Source organism: Drosophila obscura, unplaced genomic scaffold (assembly GCF_018151105.1).
Source record: "Drosophila obscura isolate BZ-5 IFL unplaced genomic scaffold, ASM1815110v1 contig_9, whole genome shotgun sequence".
Lineage (NCBI taxonomy): Eukaryota > Metazoa > Arthropoda > Insecta > Diptera > Drosophilidae > Drosophila > Drosophila obscura.
Window position 1 is genome coordinate 106,551 of NW_024542883.1, and position 12,232 is coordinate 118,782.

A 12,232-nucleotide genomic window follows, 5' to 3' on the forward strand; every position below is an offset into this window, starting at 1 on the left:
AAAAACCTAATTTTTGTCTCATGCAAATTACAAAAGCACTGTCACACAGTGTAGTTAATATAATAAGTTTTTTTTTATGGGCAACTCACATTTATTTATATGCTATGTTTTAAAAGTTTTTTTGATAAGATTCTTATTTTTTATAAGAATTATTTTCTGCGCACAATATTTAGGTATCGTTTAAGGTATAACAAGGAGGAACGTTGAGTCGCTTCTGTTGCAACGACTCTACTTTTATACCCGTACTCAGTCAGTATATACACTACTGGTCAAAATAATAAGTACATGAGCTTTATTTCACGTCTCGTAAAACTTTTTTAAACAACATAAAGAAAAAATCGACTTAACTTATAGATTACTAACACTACTCGAAACGAGTTTTCCTCAAGAAACAAATCCACCTTTTTCTTATAGGCTGTTTACATTGGGACTGCGTCATGCTTCTTTGCGTCTTGCCGGAGACGCAGTTTTTTTTACATAGGTTAAGCATAGGGCCCTAGTGGTGGCAAAAAGTTGCGTCAGTTTCTGATTCATGTGCGTCTATTCGATATATTCGATTGCTTTTGCTCATTTTTGGGATTTTCTGCCTATCAGCGCAACTATCACCACTAATAACAACAACAAAATTGTAGATCAAAAATCAAATTTTGGCGCTAAAAATGTATGATTGTGCAAAAAGGTGAAAATATACATAAAGTCATTAAATAAAATACTTGAAACTGATTGTATTATTATCATATGACATTTTTCTGACCCCCTGATGCCATTAAGACACTGCTGGAGACGAACTTCGGTGGTTTTCATAATTTGAAGAAGAACTCCCACAAACTCTACAATGAAATGTCTGAAAATAATATTTAAATATGAGAATCAATTCTTTTTCGTCCATTTTCCTGACGTCTTGCTTAATTCTGTTGATTTTCAAAAATTTGTGTATCTTTCCTTGTCATCAAACACCCAAATCCAAATTCAAGACGCACGTCTTCCAATGTAAACGCCTTTTCTGCTTCATTGCGTCTATGCCGATATCGATAGCAGACGCGCCCAGTGTAAAAAGGCTATTAAAGAAATGGTTTGATAATAATTTTTTTTTTCGGTGGCAGAACTTTTTTTTAGTAGTTTTTTAAATCTGGTATTTTTTTTAAAGCTTTTTTTAGAGGTAGTGTTTCTTTTTTTCACGTAACTCTAGTATCTTACGTCTGGTTGTAAAGAATTTTTAAAAGATAATAAAAACACCTAGAAGTTAAGCCCAAACACTTTGTGATTTTAGCTTACCGTCTGGGAAATATAAAGCATTGAAATGCAAAAATTATGAATTTTTTGTGGTATTTTTTACGAAATTTCGACTTTAAAAACTCGGGAAAAGTCGAAAGAAAAATAATTCTTGGCATTCTTTTTTAGTTTTAGATAGACGCATTAATTAGGCGTCGTCTAAGGTATTGTTCATTAAAATCTATGGATATCGATATCTATCGTGGCTGATGGTCGTGTTCTCCTTCGCTCCTCCTAAAAAGTTTTATTTTCGCTTTAAGCTTTGATTGCTAACTGCGCTTCGAGCGGACACCGTCGAACGCTTCTTGTTGTTTTTGCAATCTTTGTTATTGTTTGTGCGTTTATCTGAGAGTTACAAGCGTGAGAGACAACTTTACCATAAACACCGACTTGATTGCTACCTTTTCCCCATCAATTTTTTTTTTCTTTTTCTTTCGGTCTACACTCTTATAATGAGTACTTGCTGTGCCTAAAAGTGCCGCTCGGTAGCCGTAAAGCACCTACTGCTGGCTGTGTGACAACATGACACATACGGTATGCGCTGACCTCGGCCAAATTGGTGGAAGCGTGGTTGACTTGATTAAGTCTCGCTGTGGCCTTAACTGAACATGCTGGGACTGTAGGCAGATTGAAAGCGACATGCTAGTTTTTATGAGACAAACTAATAATGAATTCGCGGCCGTCAACTCTGGATTCCAACTGTTACAGGAAAAGTTCCTTTCTATGGAGTCTCATTTCAAAAATCTTCAAATTTTGACTGAGTCGCCTAAAAGAAAGAAAGGTAACAACAGTATGCCCACTGGTAATAATGGTGTTTTCCCTGCAGTTCCTGGATCTCCTCTTCCCCCAATTCGTTCTCCGTCTATAATAGACTTTGGTGCTGTCGAAACTGGATGTAATGGGGCACCGACTGTGGCTTCCACTTCCGCCTCCTCAACAGCCGCCTCTCCAGTTCCTGTGTCTGACTGCGATGTCAGGCGGTAAGTAAATGATGACCCTGGCGCTGGAGCTTCGGTGCCTTCACTGGAACCCGCTGACGCTGCCGTCAGCATAGATGTGGAGGCTCCGTCTGCCTCGGCATCCATCGTCAACCCAGAATATTGCCCATCATCTGCCGATTCTGCCCTTCGGGTTGAATCTGGTCCGCCGGTTCTACATAATAGTTCTACCATCCCTCCTTCTATCCTAACTGCTGTCGCCCCACTAAAATCTATTTTCGTTTCTCGACTGATGGCATCGGCTACGGATGTCCTGGTCAGGGACTTTATCTTTTCTAAGCTTGACATTGATGATTCCTCAGGTCTTGTTGTCACTAAATTTAACTTTAAAGTTAAACGCAACATATCTTCCTTCAAAAGACTCGTTGCTGACAAACATGTCAGTAGTGTGCTCGACCCCTCTTTCTGGCCTGAACATACTATCTGTCATGTGTTTACCAATCGTCCCTCTAGCCCTGAACGACGAGTGGGTGTCCTTCCAACTCCATCTCTGACTGCTTTAACTTCTGTCCGTCCAACTCCATCTCCGGCAGCTTTACCCTCGGCCTCAAAAAACTAATTTCTCCTCTTTCCCTTAAGATAACCTATCAGAATGCTCGTGGTTTGGGCAGTAAGCTTAACAGGCTATGTACTGACAGTGCATCTTTCGAAACTGATGTTATCGCTTTTTCCGAAACATGGCTCAACTCCTCTATTTATGGCTCCGAGATTCTAACCTCTAACCCCGTCTAACCTCCTGAAATTCTCCACTTCCGTGCATGAGGGTTTCGCTAAGCAGTCTCAAACTGACGTAGTCTATACTGACTTTAGTAAAGCCTTTGATTCAGTAAATTATAATCTGCTTATTCATAAATTATCTCTCCTAGGGTTTCCGCCTTTGTAATCGATCTCAGCGTGTCTGTTTTAACAACTCTTTTTCTAAGCCTGTTTCTGTATCGTCAGGGGTACCTCAAGGTAGCCATCTTGGTCCTCTGTTGTTTAATTTGTTCATCAATGATCTTTCCCAAGTCTTAACTCATTCCCGAGTACTTATGTATGCGGACGATGTGAAATTATGTTTCTCCTATAGCGATCTGATCTTGACGCCCTCAACAACTGGTGCTTAATAAACATTCTTCCCTTTAACATTTCCAAATGTAACGTCATGACATTCCATCGCAGCAAGTCTTACCTCTTTGACTACAATATACATAACTGTTCCTTAAACCGCCTTTAAAAAATTAATGACTTGGGAATTATCTTTGTACCTAATCTGTGTTATTAAACACAGCTTTATTAAAAGATGGTCTAAGGAGTTCACCGACCCTTATACCACTAAACTTTTATATGTATCCCTTGTCCGGCCTATCCTTGAATACGGTTCCTGCGTTTGTTCTCCGAATTATCAAAAATATCAGGATAGGATTGAGTCCGTTCAAAAACAGTTTTTTCTTTTTGCACTTCGTGGCCTTAATTGGTACCCCTCTAGACATTTTCCTTCTTATGAGAGTAGGCTCCGGCTCCTCGATGTCCGCTCTCTTGAAAGCCGTAGGATTTGCCATGGAGTGCTTTTTCTTCACAAACTTCTCGCTGGTGAGGTGGATTACACTGCCTCAGTAGCCTTATTTTCATTTCTGTCCCTTCCCGTCCGACTAGGAATTACTTTCCGCTTCATCTTCAACTCTGTCTTTTTAATTACTCTGACCACGAATCTTTCCGTAGCCTTTGCCGTAACTACAATACCTTCTTCCATCTGTTTTCCTTCGACACTATTCCTATTAAGGAAAAATCTTTGTTAACAAATAACCTAAATTAATTAATCTTAACTTAATAGGCTATAGGCTATTTCCTGACCAAAACTTGCTCTGAGCTGGACCATAGCGGCTATTGAGTCAAAAAATTAGTCCTATTGGGTCAGGATAATATCCATAGTCTGATAACACTAGTCAACACGAGAATTAGGCTGTGGTCTAAAATTACTTTTTCTTACAGATTTCGGGGTCTAAAAATTTGGAACAAATTATGGTTTTTTTATGGTGTAGTTTTTTTTTAAGAATTTTTTATCTGGTTTTTTTGTAATGTTTTTTTTCAGAGGTAGTGCTGACAAGTGCAGCTATAAGTCCGTCATGTCTATATATGCAACCAGATATAAGATACTTAAGTTATGTAAAAATGTAAACTAACATATTATAACGTAATATGAATAGGAGAAGAACATGGATTACACTACTCGACAAAATTGAACTTTTTCCTTAGGCTGTGAACCAAAATGACTTTTTCTAATAGATTTCAGGATTTAAAAATTTTTGTAGCATTTCTTTTTTTAGTGTGTCATTTTTTAAAGAATTTTTAAAATCTGGTATTTTTTCATGGTTTTTTTTCGGAGGTAGCGCTTCTATTTTTCAAATAACTTAAGTACTTATATCTAGCTGCATAGAACTTTGCAGTTCTGAAAAGCTGACCAATTCAGCTTTAAATCGGACCCAGACACTCTTTTATGTATTTAGGGTTGAATTTTTCGTACCTGAAAGTGTTTCTTTGGCATTAGACCAGCAACGGTATTTTACAGGTAAAATTAGTTTTGAGTCGTATTGGTCAAAAGGCTGCAAGCTGACCGTTAATCCATAGATTTTAATGAACAATACCTTAAACGACGGTTAATAAAGGCATATATCTAAAACTTAAAATGTTGGCCAAGAACTATTTTTTTTCGACTTTTCCCGAGCTTTTAAAGTAAAAATTCCGAGAAAAAAAAATCCCGCAAAAATGATGAAATTTGAATTCGAAAGCTTAAGATCTTTCAGGCGTTTAGCTGCAGATACAAAGGGTCTGGTTTTGGGATTTTGGAAGGTTGCGGGCCCAACTGCCAATTGGAAACAAAGCAACACGAAAAGGGGTTGAATTTTTGGTACCTGAACGTGTTCCTTTGGCATTGGACCAGCAACGGTATTTTTCAGGTAAAATTAGGTTTGAGTCGTTTTGGTCAAACGGCTGCAAGCTGACCGTTTATCCATAGATTTTAATGAAAAATACCTTAAACGACGCTTAATAAATGCGTCTATCTAAAACTAAAAATGATGGCCAAGAATTATTTTTTTTTTTCGACTTTTCCCGAGTTTTTAAAGTAAAAATTTCAAAAAAAAAAAATACCGCAAAAAATGATCAAATTTGAATTTGAAAGCTTAAGATCTTTCAGGCGTTTAGCTGCAGATACAAAGGGCCTGGGTCGGATTTTAAGCTGCATTTGTCAGCTTTTCAGAACTGCAAAGTTCTATGCAACCAGATATAAGATACTTAAGTTATGTGAAAAATAGAAGCACCACCTACCACTAATAATACAAATTATTTAAAAATTATTGTGAATAAATTTAGTATAAAATAATTAATTAAATTTATTTATTTAATATTTTATTAATTTAGAAATTAATTTATTTTTGTTTGTTAATAAGTTTATTAATTTAGGGGAATTAATAAATTTATGATAGATATAAAAATTATTCAAATAATTATTATAATTATTTTTAATATATAAAAAAAAAACATGAAAAAATACCAGATTTTAAAAATACACCATAAAAAACGAGAAGGAACGTGCGAGTCGCTTCTGGGGACGCGACTCTACTTATACCCGTACTCAATCAGTAAATACATTTTCGAGCATATGATTTTTAGAAATTTTAGAATAAAAAAAAAATAATTTACATGTTACATTTTTTTGCTATATCTGCTATCTACATCTACAATGTATATTCTACATCTAACATGTAGATTGTACATGTTTCATTTAGATTCTACATCTCATCCGCTAGGGGTTGCTGGCGCACTGAACGCGGCAGAGTGTGCGAGCGAGAAAGAGAATGAATAGTCTTCCGCAGGATGGGGCGGGGGAAGCAACTGAAAATTAATTTCTTCATTCTGGCTATAATTATGATCCGACCTATTTTAGATTCGGCATTCTCTACGATACTGCGTTTTTAGTATTATCGTATCTTTAAAAATGTGCCTGCCACTGATTTTCGTCCTTTGTGAGGGCGGTGCGAAATTTGGAAATACACTTGTAGCAGTGTGATATCACATGAGCCTGGAAACCAAATTTGGTTGCCCTAGCTCTTATAGTCTCGGAGATCTAGGCGCTCAACAGGACAGACAGACAGACAGACTTGGCTATATGGACTCGGCTTTTGATGCTGATCAAGAATATATATACTTTATGGGGTCGGAAACTTCTTAAGTAAAGGTATAAAAAAAAAAAGTACTACAAAAATTTGTAAATCCCGAAATCTATCAGAAAAAGTCGTTTTGGTTCACAACCTAAATAAAAAGTTAAATTTTGTTGAGTGCTGTTATTAGTAATCCTACGATAGGCTATATCAGAGCCACCCTTATTTTCTTTAACTTTGGCGATTATTTTTGGCATACCAGCAATAATTTTGCGCCAAGTCTCTACTGGAATCTCATACCAAATTTTTGAGACAAATTCCCACAATTCTTCGGAGTTTCGAAATATATTTGTGCCAACGAGACGTTTCAAGTCTCCCCATAGGTTGTATATTGGGTTTACCTTGTGTTCAAAACGTTTACCTTGCCCACCGTAAACCAAGCCTTGACCAGCCTTGCGGTGTGTTTTGAGTCGTTGTCCTGTTGAAAGACCGACCTCAAGGACATGTTTTCCTTATCATATGGTTGCATAATGTCAGTCAATATGTTTTTATACCTGAATTTGGTCATTGGATCAGTTTTACGATGTATCGGCTCAACGCCATAAAAAAAAAAAACAGCCCGAGACACATAAGGCAACCGCCTCGGTGCTTAAACATTTTTTTTTGTACTGGATGTCGAATTATTTGCCTTTGGGTCGTCGTACATTTCTCCTGTAGTCATTACCAAAAATATTTAGTTTTGTTTTGTCGCTCTATAATATATTAATTAATTTTTTAGACCCATCAGGCTCAGAGCATACAAAATTTGTTTGGCCAAATTGTTGCCTCATCTTCAAATTTTTTTCTCGGAGTAAGGAAACTATTCGGTCTGTACGTTCTGATAAGTCGTATGGCGTTGACGTCTACGAGGAACGGTCTGAGATGATATTTCATTTCCAATTTGAGCGGAAATGGCTTTGTAGACATGAACGAAAATTTTTTGCAAGACTGGCGATGCGGGTATCCGTTGTTTGTTACCAGATTTCTTCTTCCTTCTTCGATTTTCAGTAAGAAAACTTAAATTTAAGGCATATCTGATGCAAATGATATCGAGCTGATCAAGAATAAGATACTTTATGGGTCGAAAATTTCCCCTGCGTAAAGACTTTTCCCATATTTTTTTTAAGATTCAAGACAATCTTAAACATTTCTTCAGCAGGAACAATGCTTTTTTGGCCCATATAAGGAATATTTTTTTTTAATTTCATGTTCTTCAATATGTAAGTAATTAGACCCATAAAAACCAAAATTCTTTGATCAAATCCCAATCAAATCCTTAAAAATTCATAAATACCTCCAGTGTAGTTATTATTTTGACCACACTAAAAATGCACAGCCAGCACAAATTTAAGCCTTGAATTAAATTAAGGATGCTTACAACTTTCATTTTTGATTTAACTGTTTGGCAAAACTGTAATCTTTAAAGATATAAACAATTGGCAGTCATAAATTCAATAACATTCGAGATATTTCATAAAAAATCAGCACGATGCCTCTGTACTTCTTATTTTGACAAGGAGTGTATGTGAGCTTATTATTTTTGTCGAATTTAAAATTATTTTTTCGGCTTTCTCTTCGAGTACGGGCATAAAAAGGCTGTCGCTTTTATAAAACCCCATATAAAACCTTATTTTTGTAGCAATATAAAAAGCATGTAGCTATATAATGTAGCAATATAATAAGCATGTAGCAATATAATAAGTATAATAAAAAGTACAAATTAGATAAATATATTTAATTAACAATTACACTACTCGACAAAATCGGACTTTTTCTGATAGATATGGGGCTTTAAAATTTTTTAAAGAATTATGGTTTTTTTTTCTATGGCAGAACTTTTTTTTGAAGAATTTTTTAAGTCTGGTATTTTTTTTTTAAGCTTTTTTCAGAGTTAACGCTTGTTTTTTTCACATAACTCTAGTATCTTACGTCTGGTTGTAAAGAACTTTGCTATTTTGAAAAGATAATTGAAACAGCTAGAAGTTGATGCCAAACACTTTGTGATTTCAGCTTACCGTCTGGGAAATATAAAGCATTGAAATGCAAAAATGATGATTTTTGTGGGGTATTTTTTACGAAATTTTGACTTTAAAAACTCAGAAAAATTATATCTTGTGTCCTCTATTTTTTTGTGTATAGGTGCGTTAATTTGGCGTCGTTTAAGGTATCGCTCATTAAAATCTATGGAGAGACTTTGGAGCTAAAATTCGTTAACCAAACCTAAAATATGGAAAAAATCGTATCCGGTGCCACAAAAAATACCTTTTTGAAGGCGGCGGGCCCAACTGCCAATTGGGAACAAAGCAAACGAACAAGGGTTGTACATTTGGTACCTGATCGCGCCTATACGCACCTATACACAAAAAAATAGAGGACACAAGATATAATTTTTTTCGACTTTTCCTGAGTTTTTAAAGTCAAAATTTCGTAAAAAAATACCCCACAAATATCATCATTTTTGCATTTCAATGCTTTATATTTCCCAGACGGTAAGCTGAAATCACAAAGTGTTTGGCATCAACTTCTAGCTGTTTCAATTATCTTTTCAAAATAGCAAAGTTCTTTACAACCAGACGTAAGATACTACAGTTATGTGAAAAAAACAAGCGTTACCTCTGAAAAAAGCTTAAAAAAAATACCAGTTTTCGAAAATTCTTTAAAAAAAAAGTTCTGCCATAGAAAAAAAAAATTATCATCAAACCATTTCTAAGCCCCAAATCTTAAAGAAAAAGTTCGTTTTGTTCCTTGAGGAAAAATCGTGTTGACTAGTGTTATAAGCGAGTTGGCATCTCTCAAACTATCGAGGCAATGCGTGAGAGATACCAATAGTAAGTATCGTACCAGGAGTATCGATAAAGAGGGAGATCGTGGCGACACTTCTAAGAAATAAGCGAGCGAGCGAGATTGAATAAAAAGAGCGGACCCATTTAACGCGATCCGGTGGGAATACGTCACCAGATAAGTCCCAGAGATGTTCTGTCGAGCGCCAGTCTCTTCCAGAATGGTCACTTGTGCGTCGTTAATGATGATGGTTCCATAGTCCACAAGGCTGATTGCCTCTAGGTGCCCTGGCAGCATTGCGCAGTGGGGGACGGACCCTGCCATCATCTGTTGGGCGCAGGTGTTCCCTTGATATTGTCGGCAAAATGTTGCGCCGACGGTAGCCTCGCAGTCGCAAACTTTGACGGCTTCTGTTCCACATTCTGCTACGATGCTTCCCTCGCCGAAGTCCAGTATTTTCCGTTGGTGTTGTACTGGGAATATGAGTATTTTTCGGCATGTTCGTTTGGGTTGGGGGAACTTTATCAGGAACGTGAGTAGGTCGCTGCTCTGGAAGACGCTCACTTTTGATACTCCCAAAAGTTCTACCAAGCTGAGGTTGGTCAGATGCTGTGCCTCGAACTTTTGGATGTCGGCGCCGTCTAGTAGGGCTGGACTGATTATATGGATCCGTGCCAGAGTTAGGCCGAGGATGAGGTTTTCCAGATCGGTGATAATAATTCTGTTCTTAGCCAGAATTATCTCCACCATTTGGTTTCTCTCGGCGTCGTCGGATTTGTTTATAGTGTTCATGTAATGAGTCAGCTCATTTAGGCAGTCCTGGATCTTGGTGTTGATGTCCATCTGGTTTGCCTCTGATTCCACCAGTTGGCCTTGATGGATGTTGGATGTTGATGTTGATGCTCCGCCTGTCTCGATGGTGGATTTTTAGCGTAGAGATTAGGTTGCGGATGTGGCCTAAGTCGGTGGTAATTACTTCGGTCATCCGATTGACGGCGAATAGTTCGGCGGCCTGTTCTGTTTGGACCACATATTCTTCGTAAGAGGTTACGTTTGTCGTGTGGCGTAGGTATACGAAGCTATCCCAGATGACGGCATCTCCATCCACTATGGGGATGTAGTCGGCGTTCGTATAGTCATGTAATTTGACTAGTGCCTGGGCCGTCGTGAGCATGATGAACAAAATTAATGTAGTGTCCATACTGTTTTGGCTGCGGTAGACGTTGGTGTTGGTTGGGTATTTCGATGGGCGTTGAATTAACGGTGGGTAACTTGTAGAAATGTCTTTTGCTCGAATTGAGAAGCGAACTGATTTAGTACCGGGAGAACTCGGCTATATATAGTGTTTTCCCTTTCTTGATAGGTCCGTTGCGGCTACGTACGGGACTTTTCTTCGAACCGGGCTCAGGTTTCGTCTTAGCGGGTTGAGCGACACTTTTCCAGGTTATTGGTGGTATTCCGCTGCGGGGGGTGATCGCCGTTCGATGTCACGTGTGCTGAGTCCTCGGGTTTTTCTGTCTGTCGGCTGCGCGTGTGCTGAGGTTGATATTTATTTTCCTTTGTCTTGTCTCTTACTGTGGATTTTGGGTGGCGCATGTGCTGAGTTTTCATTTCTTTGGGTGTTGAACTTGTTATTTGAGAGCGTTCGTTACTTCCGTGGTAGTGGGGGTTGGTTACGTCTTCTGGGTCCGCGGGTTTTTGGTCATTGGCTGCGCGTGTGCTGCGTTCTCGCCTTTAGATTCGTTGGCTTTGGCTGGTCAGCTGCCAATGTATGGAACCCAAAGTCGTGGCTAGGGGGATTGCGGTGCTATTGGAAGTATTGGCCTCGTCGGTTGCATCCCTGTCCTCGTGGAATTCCTTCAGGAAACCTTCGCTTTTCGGTTGCCCAGATGCTGTAGTTTTACAATGTTCGGTGATGCAAAACCTTTGACTCGGTAGGGTCCATCGTATTTCGGTGCCAGCTTAGCGGCGAATCCGTCGGCCGCGTTGGAAAGGTGGTGCTGTCGTAGGAGTACTTGGGATCCAATAGTGGGGCGCCATTGCCGGCGGCGGAGGTTGTAATGCCTTCCTTGTTCCTGGCTTGCCCTCTGGATGTTATTTCTGACTATTGTGAATACTTCGCTGAGTTTGGTTGCCTTGCCGAGAGCGGTCTCTGGGGGGCTTCCGGTGCCTGCCGTGACTTCGTCATAGAGGGCTCCATAGCTGGGCTGAATCCCGTTGTCTCCGAGACGCTGGAATTTATTGCGAGGGATATTTCCGGTATTAGCTCATCCCAGGTATTTTGACGATCCCCTACGAATTGGGCAATCATGGTCTTGACCGTCCGATTTGCCCTTTCCGTTGGATTTTCCTGGGGGCAGTACGGTGCGGTATGTTGCAGTTCTACTCCTGCTGTCTGTAGAAAGGACCGAAACGATCGGCTTGTGAATTGCGTGCCGTTGTCGCACACAAAGCGTTTGGGTATGCCGAAATGGCTCAGTATTCGTTCTCGAAAAGCCAGTTCCAGGGTAGCGGTGGTGGCCTTTTTGAGTGGTACCAATTCGACCCATTTCGTGAAAGTGTCAAAGAAGACGAGCAGCATCGTGTTTCCTTTCTTTGATCGAGGTAGTGGTCCAACGAAGTCAGCGCATAGTGTTGCGAATGGCTCTTCGGCTTTGCGAGTGAGCATCTGGCCCACCGGCTTGCGTTGTTGAGCTTTGAACTTCTGGCAGCTTACGCAGCCACGGACATATTTCCTTACGTCTCGGTAGAAACCTGGCCAATAGTACCGTTGGGATATTCGGGTGATGGTTTTCCTGACCCCTAGGTGGCCGGCTGTGGGTTGGTCGTGCATTTGTGGAGGACTCTGGCTCGGTGATCTTTTGGTACGCAGAGTTTCCATGATACGTAGGCGTCGTCATCGGCGCCATGGTGTAGTTGGGACATTTCTGAGGCTCGTCCTGGACTTGTTATATCCTGCGCTGGAGGCTGGGGCAGACTGTCTTCTCCTCTTCGATCCGTGGG

At 39.4% G+C, this 12,232-nt stretch overlaps 1 protein-coding gene across 1 annotated transcript in view; it reads right to left on the bottom strand.

The window, feature by feature from the left end:
- The window catches only part of LOC111078663 (nicalin), a 73,660-nt gene that overhangs the window by 40,092 nt on the left and 21,336 nt on the right, over nucleotides 1-12,232 (bottom strand). The window lies entirely within an intron of this gene.